The 15,256-nt window shown below is 42.3% G+C and overlaps 1 protein-coding gene across 3 annotated transcripts in view; it reads left to right on the forward strand.

Annotated features, from left to right (window-relative positions):
• The first annotated feature begins 14,095 nt into the window (after positions 1-14,095).
• The window catches only part of GNG2 (G protein subunit gamma 2), a 193,435-nt gene continuing 192,274 nt past the window's right edge, over positions 14,096-15,256 (forward strand). The window contains exon 1 of one of the 3 annotated variants that reach the window (XM_073577910.1): positions 14,096-14,245. The gene's annotated coding sequence lies outside the window, so the exon portion shown is untranslated. The remainder of the gene's footprint in view (positions 14,246-15,256) is intronic. The other 2 variants (XM_073577909.1, XM_073577908.1) reach the window with 2 other exon arrangements.

Consider the following 15,256-nt stretch of genomic DNA (forward strand, 5'->3'; position numbering starts at 1 on the left):
GGGGTTAGCTCACTCAGCTGCTTCCAAAGGTAGACACAAGAACGCTTCTTGCGGTAAATCACCTGCTGGTTTATTGAGGAACAGCATAAACCATAGCATGGTTCAGCAAAGTAAACATGGCCTTTCTGGCATAACGGCGAAACAAAAAGATAACGTATAGCAAAGTTCATATGTTTGAGGGATTTTCCCTCTCCCACCACCATGTGTCTTCAGCTCCACCTGGAGCCACCATTTGGAGTCTTTCCTCTCCAAATCACAACACAAAAACTGCCTCTCTAGTCCAGCTATTTAAACCCAGACCATATGACTGTCACATGACTGTGACATCACACAGGTCCTGTCAGCACATGGAGGTGCGAGCTGGAGATGGAGATAAGGTGGACATCTTCCCACCCACTCTATAGATGTCCTCATAAAACCAGGCTATGTATGAAACTTTAATTTAAACCTCACAACATGTAGTATGCTGGAGGAAAATACTCTGCTTTCACATCACTTACGCCATTATGCACTGTGACACATATCTATGCTCATATACCGTGCCAGTGACCCCGTCACATGGTGCATAATCTTTTGGCCTCTCTGTGTCTAACGAGGTTTGCGCCAGGTCCCCCATCCATCAGACAAAATATAACTTCCCAAGTACTGGAGATTTGACCTCTGGGATCCCACGATCCCGGGAGCAGGGCTCTTGTCTGCATGGATTGGAGATCGCACACTTATAGCTCTGTTTAATTCATTAAACACTTATATACAAAAGATATAACACGGAGGACCGTGAGAACTGCACATGGAAAAACAAAAAATGGGTCCTCCAATGCAAATAAAGGTTTTTAAATTTTATTTAGACATATACCAAAGACATAAAATGGAGTCGGCAAACTGTACTGGAAAAAATAGCAACGAAACACAACCCCTAGGTGAGACGCATTTAGAGCAAGTAATTACATGTATCACATCCAGAACACAAAAGACTAATACATATATATGAATGTACTAACAGTAAAAAAATTTTAATACATTTCACTTGCATGAAAAAATTGTTTAACATTGCTGGTTTCACATTAAATTATTATCCAAATGGGAAATAAATAAAATCCATCAGGAAGAAAAAGGATTTGCTTTTTTGCTCCCCCCCCCAAAAAAAAATGGTAAAAATCTACTCCATTCAAGAATATTCAGGATTGAGAGTCCTCAGTAGTTGATACCTTTTAATGGCTAACTGAAAAGATGGTAATACATTGCAAGCTTTCGAGACTACTCAGGTCTCTTCATCAGGCTAGACTAATACAAAATCTGAAGTCACATATTTATGCACAATACAGCCTAGAAAAAATGCAATAGATAAGACAAGTGACGTGAAGCAAAACTATCAATATGGGAGAGGGAGAAACATAAATATAAACATTGGACCAGTTCATAGATAAGGAGTCTGGATGTTTTATGGTCCTCTGATTGGGGTCTAGTTCTGTGTTGCCCCGCAAGGTTTTAAAAGGAAATTCCTTAATTGATGTAAAAAGACATAAATCCATGCGACACATTCATTCCAGCACTGAGAGTGTCAAAGTTCGTCATAAATTTGTACTCCCAAACTCGTCTCTCTCTCTGAGATGTGAAGTTACCTTTCAATACCAGTAATTTCATATCCACGCTGCTGTGATCAGGGATACAGAAATGTTTTGCCACAGGTAGATCCATTCTTTTTTCTCTTATTGTGTGACGATGAGCATTCATCCTTGTTCTAAGCTTTTGCCCTGTCTCCCCCACATACAGACCCCCAGTTGGACATTTAGTACAAATAATTAAGTACACCACATTAGATGTAATGCAGGTGAAAGTACCTGGGATCTTGTAGTCCTGATGTGAGTTGGGGATCTTTATCTTGTCCGTGGTCATTATAAATGGACAGGTTTTACATTTTTTCTGGTTGCAAGGAAAGGTTCCTGCAGCTGTTGGAGAGGACAGGGAGCTGCTGACAATGATGCTTCTTAAATTTGGGGGCTGCCTAAAACACAGCAGTGGGGGGTCTGGAAAAATGGATTTTAATCGGGCATCTTTTTGTAGTAAAGGTTGTAATTTCCGTGCAGCTCCCCTTAGCACCTCCAGATTTGGGTTGTAGGTGACTACTAGAGGCACTCGGTTATTTTCTTCTTTAGCTTTGTAATGTAGCAGGTGATTCCTTGACAATCTGGTGGCTCTTGTAATTTGGTTTTCAATTGTTCTTGGATGGTAACCCTGATTCAAAAAGGTTTTTTTGAGGCGACCAAGGTGTTTGTCTCTATCCATGGGGTTGGAACATATACGATTGTATCTGATGGCTTGGCTATAGATAATAGAGTTCTTTATGTGTTAATCATAGTGTCAATCATAGACACTAACAGGAGACAAGCATCCAACATCAGTGCCCAGGAGAGAAAGGCCATACAGTCTTTAAAAACCAACAAAGAAATCATCATTAAACCTGCTGACAAGGGAGGTGCAATAGTCATGATGAATACGTCAGACTACATGAAGGAAGCAAACAGGCAACTTATGGACACATGCTACTATAGAAAATTGGAGTCGGATCCTACACAGGACTATTACAAGGAACTAAACAAGTTGGTTTCTTGTCTGCCTGACCAGTCCATAAGAGCTGGCGATGACCTGATACCAGAGACTCCAAGAATAGGGACATTCTACATGCTTCCCAAAATCCACAAATCTGGAAATCCAGGAAGACCAATTATTTCATGTGTGGGCACCCTCACTGAGCAGGTATCTGGATGGGTAGAGGGTATTCTTAAACCACTGGTGAAGGATACATCCAGCTACATTCAGGACACAACTGACCTATTGAATAAACTAGCAGCAATAGGTCCTCTACCAGAAGGAACCATCCTGGCCACCATGGATGTGGAATCTTTGTACTCTAATATCCCACACCAAGATGGTTTACATGCCTGCAAATTCTTCATGGAAAACACAGGGACTGATGCTGATGCTGTGGTGAAACTTATAAAATTCATCCTCACCCACAATTACTTTGAATTTGACAACAGGATCTATCTACAGGAGACTGGCACAGCTATGGGAAGTAAAATGGCTCCACAGTATGCAAATCTTTTCATGGCCAAGCTTGAAAGCGATTTTTTGTCCTCATGCCCCATCAGGCCCCTGGCCTACTACCGCTTCATTGATGATATTTTAATCATCTGGACGGAGTCTGAGCAACAGCTAAAGACGTTCCACGAACAGTTTAATCAATTTCATCCCACCATCAATTTAACACTCAACTACTCCAGTACCGAGATTAATTTTTTGGACACCATCATTAAGCTAAAAAACAATGAAATAGAGACATCCCTGTATCAGAAGCCAATCGACCGTCCAACATACCTTAAATGGGACAGTTTCCATCCAAAACACATAAAGAACTCTATTATCTATAGCCAAGCCATCAGATACAATCGTATATGTTCCAACCCCATGGATAGAGACAAACACCTTGGTCGCCTCAAAAAAACCTTTTTGAATCAGGGTTACCATCCAAGAACAATTGAAAACCAAATTACAAGAGCCACCAGATTGTCAAGGAATCACCTGCTACATTACAAAGCTAAAGAAGAAAATAACCGAGTGCCTCTAGTAGTCACCTACAACCCAAATCTGGAGGTGCTAAGGGGAGCTGCACGGAAATTACAACCTTTACTACAAAAAGATGCCCGATTAAAATCCATTTTTCCAGACCCCCCACTGCTGTGTTTTAGGCAGCCCCCAAATTTAAGAAGCATCATTGTCAGCAGCTCCCTGTCCTCTCCAACAGCTGCAGGAACCTTTCCTTGCAACCAGAAAAAATGTAAAACCTGTCCATTTATAATGACCACGGACAAGATAAAGATCCCCAACTCACATCAGGACTACAAGATCCCAGGTACTTTCACCTGCATTACATCTAATGTGGTGTACTTAATTATTTGTACTAAATGTCCAACTGGGGGTCTGTATGTGGGGGAGACAGGGCAAAAGCTTAGAACAAGGATGAATGCTCATCGTCACACAATAAGAGAAAAAAGAATGGATCTACCTGTGGCAAAACATTTCTGTATCCCTGATCACAGCAGCATGGATATGAAATTACTGGTATTGAAAGGTAACTTCACATCTCAGAGAGAGAGACGAGTTTGGGAGTACAAATTTATGACGAACTTTGACACTCTCAGTGCTGGAATGAATGTGTCGCATGGATTTATGTCTTTTTACATCAATTAAGGAATTTCCTTTTAAAACCTTGCGGGGCAACACAGAACTAGACCCCAATCAGAGGACCATAAAACATCCAGACTCCTTATCTATGAACTGGTCCAATGTTTATATTTATGTTTCTCCCTCTCCCATATTGATAGTTTTGCTTCACGTCACTTGTCTTATCTATTGCATTTTTTCTAGGCTGTATTGTGCATAAATATGTGACTTCAGATTTTGTATTAGTCTAGCCTGATGAAGAGACCTGAGTAGTCTCGAAAGCTTGCAATGTATTACCATCTTTTCAGTTAGCCATTAAAAGGTATCAACTACTGAGGACTCTCAATCCTGAATATTTTTCTATCTACTGGCTAACACGGTACAAAGATATACATCTTTCCTGTACTCCATTCAATAATCCCAGCTGACGACCTCCTATTAGCCATATACACATTTCCACATAACGAAATACCCTGGGGGAGGGGAGGTCGATGTCGCTTGTTGCAAAACTGGGACACAACAGGATCCTAATTATAGCTGATGCGAACACATATGGCAGCCACACTGCAACTGCCGGTCACAGCGGAAATATAGGAAACAGCATATAGAAAATGGTGAGGTCAGAGAGAAAAGGCTGGACGTTCTGGAGCAAAATGGGCACGCGGTGCAATAATACCTGCACCACTGCTCATAGAGCTGATATATACAGTATGTATATAAACACTATCCTACCGTACTATAACATGTGCAGATGCCCTGACATCTCTCTATCCTTTTTAACAGGGTTTTTCCCTTCTTCACAGATGGATATTATCAGATACCTATTGTAATAACAAGCACTTTTGCAATGTACTGCTTATTAAAATTTGCAGCTGTTCTTGAGATATTAACACTTTTCTTTATAGCTCGCTGTCTTGGGGTCATATTCGACACTGAACTTTCCTTTACTCCGTACATCCGATCACTCAGTCGCTCTTGTCACCTGCATCTTAAAAACATCTCCAGAATCCGACCTTTTCTCACCTTTGAAACTGCTAAGACTCTTACTGTCGCTCTTATTCATTCTCGTCTGGACTACTGCAACTCTCTTCTGATCGGTCTCCCTCTTACCAAACTTTCTCCTCTCCAATCCATCTTGAATGCGGCAGCCAGGGTCATATTTCTGTCCAGCCGCTTCACCGATGCCTCCATCTTGTGCCAGTCATTACACTGGCTACCTATTCGCTACAGGGTCCAGTATAAACTCATCTCTCTCACCCACAAAGCTCTCCACTGTTCTGCACCGCCTTATATCTCCTCTCTCATCTCTGTCTATCGCCCTACACGTGCCCTCCGTTCTACAAATGACCTAAGGCTAACATCCCCCGTAATCCGAACCTCGCACCTCCGTCTCCAAGACTTCTCTCGTGCTGCTCCAGCTCTCTGGAATGCACTTCCCCAGACGATCAGACTGATACCTAGCCCTGACCTATTCAAGCGCGCTTTGAAAACCCATCTCTTCAAAGAAGCCTATCACATCAACTACTCAGCAAGCTAACTTTGCCCTGTTCCCTCCTTCCAAATATTATTCTGAATCTGCACCCTACTATTCATCTGTCTCCACACCCTTCATGCACATGATAACTGCACTTGATACTTGTCTATTGCGCTTAAACACACGGGCTGATGACCGGATCATGCAGCTTTATATGAAAATCCCTATTATAATTGCCAGACCTGAATTAACAAGCATTTCTCACCTACTGTGTCCCCCCATTTCCTTGTAGATTGTAAGCTTGCGAGCAGGGACCTCTCTCCTAATGTCATTGTTTGAATTGTCTTAACTTGTATTGAATTTATTGTCTGTACATGTCCCCGCTTAATTGTAAAGTGCTGCGGAATATGTTGGCGCTATATAAATAAAAATTATTATTATTATTATTATTATAGCTCGTTGCCTAGAAGACCGACCACCACTACTGTACAGTCTGGTTTCTAAACGCTGTGCTGAAGCCGTACAGGTAACAGCGAACAGCTTCAAAACAACACTTATAAACTCAATAGCACATGTAATGCTGTCTATCAGCGGTGGTCGGTCTTCAGGGCAACGAGCTGTAACAAAAGATAAGTTTCAATCTCGTAAGAAAAGCTGAACATTTTAATAAGAAGTAAATTGAAAAATTTACCAGTACTATCCGACAATATCACATTTATGAAGATGGTTAAAACCCTTTAAATAATTTCACCATGGAGTGTCCAAACCACTCCCCAATCTCAAATTTGATTAACATTGTCTTATAGTGCACGAATACTAACATAAGTATAATAATAATAATAAATAATAAATTTTATTTCTATAGCACCGACATATTCCGCAGCACTTTACATTTCAGAGGGGATTTGTACAGACAATAGACATTACAGCATAACAATAATCACATAGATTATAACAAATACCAAGAGGAATGAGGGCCCTGCTCGCAAGCTTACAGTCTATGAGGAAAGAGGTAGACACGAAAGGTGGGTGGTAACAGTTGCCCTGATTGTATGGACCAGCCATAATGTTAACTGTGTAACAGTACAGACACAGAGGGCTAATGGATGCATAAAGCAAGTGGGAACATGATGCGGGGAACCTGGTTATGGTAAAACTTTTGGCTGTGCCACACAGGGATAGATTAGGCTATTGTGTTGATGCAGTAGACCAGTCTGAATAAATGAGTTTTCAGGGCACGCTTAAAATTGTGGGGATTGGGGACTAATCGTATTGACCTGGGAAGTGCATTCCAAAGAATTGGTGCAGCACGTGTATAGTCTTGGAGACGGGAGTGGGAGGTTCTGATTACTGAGGATGCTAACCTCAGGTCATCAACAGAACGGAGGGCGCTGGTAGGATGGTATACTGAAACAAGGGAGGAGATGTAGGGTGGTGCTGAGCCATGGAGGGCGTTGTGGGTGAGGGTAATAAGTTTATACTGAATTCTGGAGTGGATGGGTAGCCAGTGTAATGACTGGCACAAGGTAGAGGCATCAGTGTAGCGATTGGTGAGGAATATGATCCTGGCTGCATCATTCAAGACAGATTGGAGAGGGGATAGTTTGGTAAGAGGGAGACCGATTAGAATAGAGTTACAATAGTCGAGACGAGAATGAATAAGAGAAACAGTAAGAGTTAATAAGTATTATAAAATGTGCAAACAGAGCGTGCTAACACCTCCATACAGTCCTCCAATAATACCACCATGTAGTACTCCAATAATTCTGCTATAATGTCGATCAGCATCCCCATACGGTGAACAAAATTACTGTAAGTGCCATAAAATGTGCAAATAGCAGAGCTTGTTGGGCTCAAAAGTTGAGGTCGATCCTCAGAGGCCAAGGTCCAGGTGGACACACGGGTATATGGAAACAGGTAGTAGAGGTCCACGAAGACTTGGAACAGGAAGCTGAGGTCCTGGAAGACGGGGAACAGGGAATGGTGGTCCCTGAAGACAGGGAACAGGGAGCAGAGGCCCCGGAAAGCTGGGAACAGGGAGCAGAGGTCCTGGAAGGCCGAGAACAGGGAGCAGAGGTCCTGGAGGATCGGGAACAGGGAGCAGAGGTCCTGGAAGACCGGGAACAGGGAGCGGAGGTCCTGGAAGACCAGGAACAGGGAGCGGAGGTCCCAGAGAACCGGGAACAGGGAGCAGTGGTCCTCAAAGACCAGGAACAGGGAGTGAAGGTCCAGGAAGACCGAGAGCACAGAGCGAAGGTCCTGGAAGAATGGGAACAGGGAGCAGAGGCACTGAAGACCGGAAACAGGGAGCGGATGTCCTGGTAGACCGGGAGCGGAGGTCCTGGGAGTCCGGGAACAGAGAGTGGAGGTTCAGGAATATTGGGAACAAGGAGCGGAGGTCCTGGAAGACTGGTGAGAATAGGGAGCGGAGGTCTGGAAAGACCGGTAACAGGGAGCAGAGGTCTGGAAAGACCGAGAACAGGGAGCAGAGGTCTGGGAAGACCAGGATCAGGGAGCAGAGGTCCAGGAAGACAAGTATGTCTTGGTAGGCCTTATGTAGGCCCAGACAGATGACCACATGTGATCATACTGGCCTATCTGTAAAGCCCGGCATGGATCACAAGAAAGTTCAACAGACTCGGATGAGGGGAGCAAATCCTGTATCTAGGACAGATACGTAAAAATGCCATTCAAGGCTACTATCTGTATATAGTCTTTAAATAATATGGTCATCTCACATTCAAAACAATATCGCCATACAGTGTGCAAATATTACTATATACAGTTGTGCTCATAAGTTTACATACCCAAGCAGAATTTTTACTTTCTTGGCCTTTTTTCAGAAAATATGAATGACAACACCAAAACTTTTTCTACACTCATGGATAGTGGTTGGGTGAAGCCATTTATTGTCAAATTACTGTGTTTTCTCTTTTTAAATCATAATGACAACCCAAAACATCCAAATGACCCTGATCAAAAGTTCACATAACCCATTTCTTAATAGCGTTTATTTTCCCCTCTAACATCAATGACAGCTTGAAGTCTTTTGTGGTAGTTGTGGATGAGGTTCTTTATTTTCTCAGATGGTAAAGTGTTATGAACTGGTCACCGAGGAGGATGGCAGGAATAGGTTAGGCCACCAGGAAACCAGAAAGGTTGGTAACTTAGCAGATTGCAGACCCTTAATCCTAACAACACAACTAGCAGTAGCCGTGGGGCGTACCTACGATGCCCTAGACACCTCGGCACAGCCGGAGAGCTAACTAAGCCTAAAGCAAGAACGGTGAAATCTAAACTGCCACGGAGTAGAACCCCAAAGGAATAGATAGCCCCCAAACATATATTGTCGGTGAGACAAGATGAGACACAAACGCAGGCAGAAAATAGACAGAGCAATTGATGGGGCCCAAGCTGACTAGATAGGATAGGAAAGGAAAGACACTGTCTGCAATCATGCAAAAACCCTAAAATAGTCCAACACGTCTGATGTACAAAAAACACTGAGGTCTCACGACCTCTCCCCCACTATATCAGCATTCTGGTGAGAACTGGCAGCAAAGCAAAAGAGACTAATATAACAGGGGACTGAACAAACTGACACAAACTGTAAGATATGGAGCGGGGTCCAGCACAGCCCCAGCAGGGAGCTCGCTGAACCCTCACAGCAAAGCAGAAAGAGGCCACTGAAGGAAACCTGCTCACTTAACTACTCCAGTCAGTAATCCCAGATTTCCATTGTCGCCAGGTGGCAGACTTCGACCAGCTCCACTACCCACAATAACCACCAGAGGGAGCCCTGACTCAGAAGTCAAATCGAGAGAGTTCACAACCGTAAAGCTGACCACTTTTCTTGGCAAAAAGGCTCCAGTTCCTGTAAATTCCAGAGCTGTTGGGCATGAACTGAGCACTTGAGATCTCCCCAGATTGGCCCAATGATATTGAGGTTAGGAGACTGAGATGGCCAATCCAGAACCTTCACTTTTTTCTGCTGTAGCCAATGACAGGTCGACTTGGCCTTGTGTTTTGCATTGTTGTCATGTTGGAATGTCCAAATATGTCCTATGCACAGCAGTATTTGCTGATAATGCAGTATTTGCTTATAATGTGCTGCATTCATCTTTCCTTCAACTTTGACCAAGTTTCCTGTGCCTTTGTAGCTCACACACCCACAATCCACCTCCGTGATTTACAGTAGGAATGGTGTTCCTTTCATTATAGGCCTTGCTGACCTCTCTCCAAAATTAACGTTTATGGTTGTGGCCAAAAAGTTCAATTTTGTTCTCATCACTCCCTTGTTCCAGAAGTTTTGAGGCTTGTCTCTGTGCTGTTTTGCAAATTGTAGGAGAGATACTTAGTGGCATTTGTGCATTAATGGCTTTCTTCTGCTGACTGGACCATGCAGCCCATTTTTCTTCAAGTGCCTCCTAACTGTGCATCTTGAAACAGCCACGCCGCTAGTTTTCAGAGAGTCCAGAATTTCAGCTGATGTTATTTGTGGGTTTTTCTTTGCATCCTAAACAATTTTCCTGGCAGTTGTGGACAAAATTTTTGTTGGTCTAACTGACCATGGTTTTGTTTTTACAGAGCCCCTGATTTTCCATTTGTTAATCACAGTTTGAACATTGCTGCCTAGCATTATCAATTCCTTGGATATCTTTTTGTACCCCTTTCCTGTTTTATACAGTTCAACCAAATTTTCCCGCAAGTCCATTGACAATTCTTTTGCTTTCCCCATGAATCACAATCCAGAAAAGTCAGTGGCTGGATGAAAGATGCAAGAGTCTGTCTGGATCCCAGAAACTCACTCAGCTTTTATGCACACACAATGATTACAAGCAAACAAGTCACAGGTGAGGATGTTACCTTTAGTAGCTATTCAAACCCATTTGAGTCAACTTCTGTTCATGTTATCAGGCCAAAATCACCAGGGTATGTGAACTTTTGATCAGGATCATTTGGAAATTTTGGGTTGTCATTGTGATTTAAAAAGAGAAAACACAGTAGTTTGACAATAAATGGCTTCACCCAACCACTAACCATGAGTGGAGAAAAAGTTTTGGTGTTATCATTCATATTCTCTGAAAAAAGGCCAAGAAAGCCAAAATTCTGCCAGGGTATGTAAACTTTTGAGAACAACTGTATGCAGTAAAATGTGCAAATAACAGTGCGGTCTCATAATACATCCATAGGAGTTCAAATAATTCTGCCAACTGTGACTCAATTAATATTGCCATACAGTGCACAAATCCTGTGGTAAGTGCTATAAAACATGCAAATAATAGCACCATGAAATGCTAATGCCTCCAATAATACCGTTATATAGTATGCAAGCAAAACAGTCAATATTGCCGTGAAGTCAACATTTATCACCCCAAACTTCAAGGTTCTTCACTCACTTTTCCAGGCCACTAAACCACATCTTCCAGCAAGCGCAGACCAAGTTTCTGCAAAGTCCGATCCTTGCAAACATTGCACAGTTTTCATTTATCAGACGCTCGTTTATAGCCCCATAGACCCATCGATATTCGCTAACAGTCGTCACTTACGGACGGATAATTGGGTTTTATGTATGATCAGATTAATTCTAACGTAGGGCATAAATGAGATATGTGTCAGCCGAGGCGTTAAGTCCAGGGCTTAGGCCCTATAATCGCCTTTGTCCCCCCTTCCTCCTCCCACCTGGCATCAATGGTCTATTTCTGCAGCCAGTACAATAGCTGCCTGGTGTCAGAGATTCATTGTTCTGCGAGGGTTTAATCACTGAATTGCAGCTTTCTAATCTATGGACTAAAAAAAAAAAAAAAAAAAAATCCCATTTCCAAGCAGATGATGTGGGCTGTGCACTTCTTAATCATGCATGTGTTCAAATCAGGAACACCCATTGCACACAGCAGATGGCATGTGGAGGGGGGAAAGGGAGAGGAATATCTGTAAAGAAAATGAGTCTGCCAGGATCTCCCTGAGGAGGTAAGTATTCTGCCCACAACACCCGATCCCAGTGCTGGGGCTAAAACGGGCAATCATTTTTTGCCTAACTCTTTGGCAGAAGTTTTTTACAATACAGGTAGGCTTACTGTGTTGTTCCTGTGCTCAGATATGGCCGTACGGTGACTTTGGTTGCACAATAAAAAAAATAAAATGGGAGGTTCGCATTGCTTATAGTAAAACAATACTATTACTTGCAGCTGTACAGTCATGTAGTCTCACAGCCAAAGTCTTCTGTGCAAAACTTGACACAGCCAATAGCACTAGATATGGGGTGATTTGCAAGAAGGACGACTGTAAAGACCCCCATACACATCAGACCAACACCCTTTGGTTTGGGCGACCATCTAATGCATATGGGGGCACAAGACGACTAATGGTCGGGTGAGATGATGATTGGACATGTCCAATTTCAGACTGCCCATTGCCTTGTTCTCCCTGAGATGAGTCGACGTGTCAGTCGGCAACGGTATCATAAAGAACACAGGAGTGCTCGGCTGTCCTGTGTATGAGAGAGAAGGCTGTCAGTCAAAACATCGTTCGTCCAACAGCTGTCAAATGGCTTAAAGGGAATTCCCGTAGAATTGACCCTCCTGAGTCGTCTATGAGGGCAGGAAGGTCATAGGAAGCTGAACAAAATGATATATTGATATTTGAGTTTCGATATTTTATTCTAGAGAAATCCACATTTTTCTTATTATGTAAATGAGCTGTTAAGATCTATGGACCGGACATGGATCTCTTGGAGAATCTGCCTCCAGAGCTAATTTTAAATAAAAGGGGGCGTTACCAGTGTAAGACATGTAATGACTGACAGTCGGCTCACTTGATCTCACACTGGTAATGAACCTATTCATTTAGAATAAACTCTGAAGGCAGATTCTCAGGAAGATCTATGTCCGCCCATAGATCTTAACAGCTCATTTACATGTTAAGAAAAATGTTGATTTCTCTGGAATAAGACATCAGATCGCAGATATCAAGGTATTGTTTTATTCAGCTTTCTATGACCTACAGACTCATACTGATGGCTCAGGAGGGTTGACCCTACTGACAGATTCCCTTTAAGTCAATCAGTCTTTTTTTTTTTCAATGTGTCATCAAATCTGGGGTGCACGATGATGCAGAACCAAATAAAATACTGCCATGGGCTACTAGCGCCATTTTTAGCTGGCAATCATGTACTGAACCTGGCTACAAGGAAAGCGGGCAGATGGATCGGAAGGGGGTGTTGGGGTTCTCATAGGGGTTGAGGTCTCTAAAAATCAAGTCTTTAGGAAGTGCCATCTGTTGTCTGCACATTAGACAGATGCCTTTTTAGAGTTTTCTGCAGAGGAATAAAATAAGTTTAAAAAAAAAACAAAGCCTGAAAACATTAACCTACATTTCCTAAACAGACCAATTCACCAAAATGCCTGAGAAGCAAAATATGACTTTTCTATACGTAGAGCCATTAAAGGGGTCATCCAGTATCTGAGAAACATGGCTGCCATTTTCCCAAAAAAGACGCCACCCCTGTCTGCAGGTTGAGAGTGGTATTACAGCTCAGGAAAATCAAAGTGAATGGTGCATAAATGAAAAACAACCTGAAGAAAGGGGTGATGCTTTTTTTTTTTTGGAAGAAGGCAGCCATGTTTTTCTGGACAAGGTCATGTGGCTATTTGTGGAGCGAGAGGGGCTAAACGTTATTTGCTCTGTTTGTCTTCTATAGCACCTGAATATAGCTGCTGCAGAATGAGTTATTTGAGAAACCATCAGTGAGCGCCTTCTGACAGAGAGTTTGTATTTAATTGTTTGTCTTTTTCTAAATTCCTTTGTTCTGATTTATGACCATAGACCACATCAAAGTTTAGCTAAACTTTGCAATCATAAATTAGTTTATTGAAGTTCAGTAAAAGACAGATAAGTGAGTTAGAAACTCTCTCTTCAGAACGAGCTCGCTGATGGATTCTCACATAACTCATTCTGCAGCCAGCAATGCACAGGGAAACAAAATGCCCATAAAAGCCAAATACTGCAACGTTCTCTAATTGCAAAAATTATTCTTAGTCCGAAATGCATGCATTAAAGTATAAAAAGAATTGCACGAAAAGGCAACGTCCAACTGGGCTCCAGTGCCAGGTATTGAGACTCGCGTGAGTTTCTCGCATTGCACTCGCAAGTGTGACCCAGGCCTTATACCTATACCTACACTTTATGAGCGCAGTACAAAAGCAGAAAGATAAAAATCATGTATCCAAGCTGTGAAAGGCCGATCGTACACCGCTGGACAAGGCAGAAATATCACATTTCCCATGGCCAGATGACAGCAAAGCTGGCCACAAGTGCATGAGCCAGGGCGAATTTCTGGAAGCCAGGCCGGCAGATGTGAGAGCAAGTAGCCCCTGTGCAATGTAGAGGAAGTGGGTGATCATTAATTTCCTGACGACGAAGTAAAACGATGGGTGGAGATTTCTCTCTATCTGGGCTTCTGCTCCCTTTCACACAGCGTCTCTTCTGCTTCCTACAGAGCTGCACACAGGGGCTGAGAATCATCCACAAAGCCTGTGAGACAGAAAGGTAAGATGTCAGTGCAATGTATCTGCTCTGTGATTGCTGCTGAATGGAGCTGCTCTGTACGCTTCTGTCCTGTCGCGACATCGTTCTTCATTATAAGTACATTAAGTGATGCTGCTGACAACTCCATGCAACACATCATGTCACTAATGCCAACCGAGGTATCCTTTACACCATATCTGTAATTCTGGTTCACTTCTACATCTTCAGAATACATTTTATCTACTCTGACCCATCAGAAATAAATTCTACACCTTCTAAATCCACTTTTAATACATTATATAATATTTTTAACAACTTATATTACTTTCTACACTTTGTAGAATATTTTGCATCATACCTATATTATTCTCTCTCCTTTTTCATACTTTCTATAATGCATTGTATCCTTTCTACACCCTCTATAATTATCTGTATCCTCTCTACACCCACTATAATACATTGTATCCTCTCTACACCCTCTATAATACACTATATCCTCTCTACACCCACTATAATACACTGTATCCTCTCTACACCCTCTATAATACACTGTATCCTCTCTACACCCACTATAATACATTGTATCCTCTCTACACCCACTATAATACATTGTATCCTCTCTACACCCTGTATAATACATTGTATCCTCTCTACACCCACTATAATGCATTGTATCCTTTCTACACCCTCTATAATACATAGTATCCTCTCTACACCCTCTATAACACACTGTATCCTCTCTACACTCACTATAATACATTGTATCCTCTCTACACCCTGTATAATACATTGTATCCTCTCTACACCCACTATAATGCATTGTATCCTTTCTACACCCTCTATAATACATAGTATCCTCTCTACGCCCTCTATAATACACTGTATCCTCTCTACACCCACTATAATGCACTGTATACTCTCTACTCCCTCTATAATAGATTGCATACATCTCTACACCCTCTATAATACATTGTATCCTCTCTACACCCTCTATAATACATAGTATCCTCTCTACACCATCTATAATACACT

Source organism: Dendrobates tinctorius, unplaced genomic scaffold, assembly GCF_039654945.1.
Source record: "Dendrobates tinctorius isolate UK_male_01 unplaced genomic scaffold, ASM3965494v1 ptg000058l, whole genome shotgun sequence".
Lineage (NCBI taxonomy): Eukaryota > Metazoa > Chordata > Amphibia > Anura > Dendrobatidae > Dendrobates > Dendrobates tinctorius.